The 4940-nt window shown below is 39.3% G+C and overlaps 1 pseudogene; it reads left to right on the forward strand.

Annotated features, from left to right (window-relative positions):
• Positions 1-466: 466 nt before the first annotated feature.
• LOC129532089 (tigger transposable element-derived protein 1-like) lies at positions 467-3322 on the forward strand (annotated as a pseudogene).
• The last annotated feature ends 1618 nt before the right edge of the window (positions 3323-4940 follow it).

A 4940-nucleotide genomic window follows, 5' to 3' on the forward strand; every position in this document is an offset into this window, starting at 1 on the left:
TTAGTTTTCCCCATGGTACTTATTACTACTTGTTGTACTGTAGGCACACCTGGTTTTACTGTGATTCATTTTATTGCACTTCACAGATACTGTGTTTATTACAAACTGAAGGTTTGTGGCAATTCTGAGTGGAGCAAGTCTATCAGCATCATTTTTCCAACAGCATGTGCTCACGCTGTGGCTCTGTATCATATTTTGGTAATTCTCACATTTCAAACTTTATCATTATTATTATATCTGTTGTGGTGATCTGTGATCAATGATCTTTGATGTTACTGTTGTAATTGTTTTGGGACACCATGAACTGTGCTCATATAAGATGATGAACTTAACCCATAAGTGTCATGTGTGTTCTGACTGCTCCACTGATTGGCCATTCTCCCATCTCTGTCTCTCTCCTTGGGCCTTCCTATTTCCTCAGAAACAACAATATTAAAATTGGCCAATCAATAATTCTACAATATTCTCTAAGTGTCCAGGTGACAGGCAGAGTCACACAACTTTCACTATAAATCAAAAGCTAGAAATGATTAGTCTTAGGGACGAAGGCATGTAGAAAGCCAAGACTGGCTGAAAGCTAGGCATTTTGTGCCCCTTAGCCAAGTTGTGAATGCAAAGGAAAAGTTCTTGAAGGAAATTAAAAGTGCCCCTCCAATGAAGGCATGAATGATAAGAAAGCAAAACAGCTCCATTGGTGATATGGAGAAAGTTTGAGTGGTCTGGTTAGAAGATCAAACCAGCCACAACATTCCCTTAAGCCAAAGCCTAATCCAGAGCAAGACCATAACTCTCTCCAATTCTATCAAGGCTGAGAGAGGTTAGGAACCTGCATAAGAAAAGTTTGAAGATAACAGAGGTTGGTTCATGAAGTTTAAGGAAAGAAACTATCTCCATAACATAAAAGTGCAAGGTGAAGCAGCAAGTGCTGATGGAGAAGCTGCAGCAAGTTATCTAGAAGACCTAAGACAAATAATGAAGGTGGCTACACTAAACAAAAGATTTTCAATGTAGTCAAAACAGCCTTGTGTGTTGGGAGAAGATGCCATCTAGGACTTACATAACTAGAAAGGAGAAGTCAATGTCTGGCTTCAAAGCTTCAAAGGACAGGCCCACTCTCTTTTTAGGGGTTAATGCAGCTGGTGACTTAAAGTTGAATCTAGTGCTGATTTACCATTCCAAAAATCCTAGGGCTTTTAAGAATTATGCTAAATCTTTGACTCATCTTGAGTTGATTTTTGTGTAAGGTGAGAGATGAGGATCCAGTTTCATTCTTCTGCTTGTGGCTTGCCAATTGTCCTAGCACCATCTGTTGAATAGGGTGTCCTTTTCCCACTTCTAAGTTTTTGTTTGCTTTGTCGAAGATCAGTTGACTGTAAGTACTTGGCTTTATTTCTGGGTTCTCTATTCTCTTCCATTGGTCTATGGGCCTGTTTTTATACCAGTACCATGCTGTTTTGGCGACTATGGGCTTATAGTATAGTTTGAAGTTGGGTAATGTAATGCCTCCAGACTTGTTCTTTTTCCTTAGTCTTGCTTTGGCTATGCCGGCTGTGTTTTGATTCCATATAAATTTTAAGATTATTTTTTCTAGTTCTGTGAAGAATGATGGTGGTATTTTGATAGGGATTGCATTGAATTTGTAGATTGCTTTTGGCAGTATGGTCATTTTCACAATATTGATTCCACTCATCCATGGGCATGGGATGTTTCCATTTGTTTGTGTCATCTGTGATTTCTTTCAGCAGTGTTTTGTAGTTCTCTCTGTAGAGGTCTTTCACCTCCTTTGTTAGGTATATTCCTAAGTTTTTTTTTTTCTTTTTTTTTGCAGCTATTGTAAGAGGGGTTGAGTTCTTGATTTGATTCTCAGCTTGGTCGCTGTTTGTGTATAGCAGGGCTACTGATTTGTGTACATTAATCTTGCATCCTGAAACTTTGCTAAATTCATTTACCAGTTCTGGGAGCTTTCTGGATGAGTCTCTAGAGTTTTCTAGGCATGTGATCATATATCACCAGCAAACAGCAACAGTAAAGACTTCCTCTTTACCTATGTGGATGCCCTTGGTTTATTTCTCTTGTTTGATTGCTCTTCCAGTATTATGTTGAATAGAAGTGGTGAAAGTGGGCATCCTTGTCTTGTTCCAGTTCTCAGGGGGAATGCTTTCAACTTTTTTCTGTTCAGTATAATGTTGGCTGTGGGTTTGTCATAGATGGCTTTTCATCACCTTGAGATATGTCCCTTCTATGCCGATTTTGCTTAGGGTTTTAATCATAAAGGGATGTGGGATTTTGTCACACACACACACACAAGAATTATGTTAAATATACTCTGCCTATGCTCTATAAAGGGAACAACAAAACCTGGATGACAGCACATCTGTTTACAGCATGGTTTAGTAAATATTTTAAGCCCACAGTTGAGACCTACTGTTCAGAAAAAGAGTCCTTTCAAAATATTACTGCTCATTGACAATGCATCTAGTCATCCAAGAGCTCTGATGAAGATGTATGTGGAGATTAATGTCATTTTCATGCCTATTAACACAATATCCATTCTGCAGCCCATGGGTCAAGGAATAATTTTGACTTTCAAGTCTTATAATTTAAGAAATACAATTCATAAGGGTATAGCGGCCATAGATAATGGTTCTTCTGATGGATCTGGGTGAAGTATATTAAAAACCTTCTGGAAAGGATTCACCATTCTAGATGCCATTAAGAATATTCATGATTCATGGGAAGAGGTCAAAATATCAACATTAACAGGAATTTGGAAGAAGTTCATTCCAACCTTCATGGATGACTTTGAGGGGCTCACGACTTCAGTGCAAGAAGTAACTGAAGATGTGGTGGAAACAGCAAGAGGTTTAGCATTAGAAGTGGAATCTAAAGATGTGACTAACTTGTTGCATTCTCATGATAAAACTCTAATAGATGACGAGTTGCAAAAGCAAAGAAGGTGATTTCTTGAGATGGAATCCACTTCTGGTGATGATTCTATGAATATTGTTGAAATGAATACAAAGGATTTAGAATGTTAAATATTCTAATTGATATACTTAGTTGATAAAGCAGTAACAGGATTTGAGAGACTGACTCCAATTTTGAAAGAAGTTCTACTATGAATAAAATGCTATCAAACAGCATTGCATGCTACAGAGAAATCTTTTGTGAGAGGCAGAGTCAATCGATGTGGCAAACTTTGTTGTATTATTTTCAGAAATTGCCACAGTCACCCCTGCCTTCAGCAACCACCACCCTGATCAGTCAAGGTCCTCCACCAGCGAAAGGATTGCAACTCACTGGAGGCTTAGGTGATTGTTAACATTTTTAGCAATAAAGTATTTTTAGGTCAGGCATGGTGGTAATCCCAGCACTTTGGGAGGCTGAGGCAGGCAGATTGCTTGAGGCCAGGAGTTCAAGACCAGCCTGGCCAACATGGCTAAACCCTTGTCTCTACTAAAAATATTTAAAAATTAGCTGAGCATGGTGGTGGGTGCCTATACTCCCAGCTACTCAAGAGGCTGAGGCAAAAGAATGGCTTGAACCTGGTAGGTGGAGGTTACAGTGAGCCAAGATTGTGCCACTGCACTCCAGCCTGGGTGACAGAGCAAGACTCTATCTCAAAATAAATAAATAAATAAAATAAATAAATTTTAAATTAAGGTATGCACATTGTATTTTTATACATAATACAATTGCATGCTTAATAGACTACAGGATAGTGTAAACATAACTTTTATATGCACTGGGAAACCAAAAAATTTATGGGACTTGCTTTATTATGATATTTGCTTTATTGCAGTAGTCTAGAACTGAACCTGCAATATCTGTGAGGTAGGCCTGTATAGGTTTTCCTGATTTTTCTTATAGTCTGTGTCTCTCACTGGACTGAAGACTCCATGGGGTCAGGATTTTGGTTTATTTTGATCACTGCTATATCCCTGGTGTCTTCAATAATGTCTGGCACAGAGTCTATGCCCCACTAAATATCTGCTGACTGAATTAAATGTATGACGTTAGGTATGTGAATTTTTTTATGTGTGCGTAAAATATAAATGAGTGAAATGGGCAACTGCCCCCTGGGCTGAGTGTTGGGGGGACGGTAGGTGTTGGTGGAGCTGGGACAACCTGCAGAGAGAAGCTCTTCTTTGTCTGATGGGCAGAACTCCTCAGCCCTGGCCAACTCTTGTCACAGGGAATCTGGGCTGTATTGTCAGATTGTAAAGTATTTTTTTAAAGAAAAGCTAGGAAATAAAATTTAAATAAAGTAAAATCACCTGATTTTGTTTTGTTTTGTTTCATTTTGTTTTTTTTTGGAAATGGAGTTTCACTCTTGTTGCCCAGGCTGGAGTGCAGTGGCACAATCTCGGCTCACTGTAACCTCCACCTCTTGGGTTCGAGTGATTCTCCTGTCTCAGCCTCCCAAGTAGCTGGGATTACAGGTGCCCGCCACCATGCCCGGCTAATTTTTTGTATTTTTAGTAAAGATGTGGTTTTACCATGTTGGCCAGGCTGGTCTTGAACTTTTGACCTTAGGTGATCCATCCGCCTTGGCCTCCCAAAGTGCTGGAATTACAGGCGTTAGCCATAGCACCTGGCCAAATCACCTGATTTTTAAATATTAGTAACCAAGTCATATTTTCACCAAGACCTTGTGTAGGTCAGAAAAAAACATCTGTGAGTCAGATGACAGGTGGGTACCCAGGATGAGATCTCTGCAGTAGATATGCCACCTTGAAAATTCTCTTCTGTCCTATTCTAGCCTATTCTAAAATTCTGTACTTCCATTAAATTGTTTCCATATGTCCCACTGTAGTGGGAAGCATATTGACTAATCAAACATAAATCAAATTATGCCTTAAATGGTAAAGACGGGGCCAACTTATTTGTCTCCTCAAACTGACAGGGGTAAATTTGCTCCCTAGAAAACCCAGCCGCCT

The sequence above is a fragment of the Gorilla gorilla genome, chromosome 11 (assembly GCF_029281585.2).
Source record: "Gorilla gorilla gorilla isolate KB3781 chromosome 11, NHGRI_mGorGor1-v2.1_pri, whole genome shotgun sequence".
Classification (NCBI taxonomy): Eukaryota; Metazoa; Chordata; class Mammalia; order Primates; family Hominidae; genus Gorilla; species Gorilla gorilla.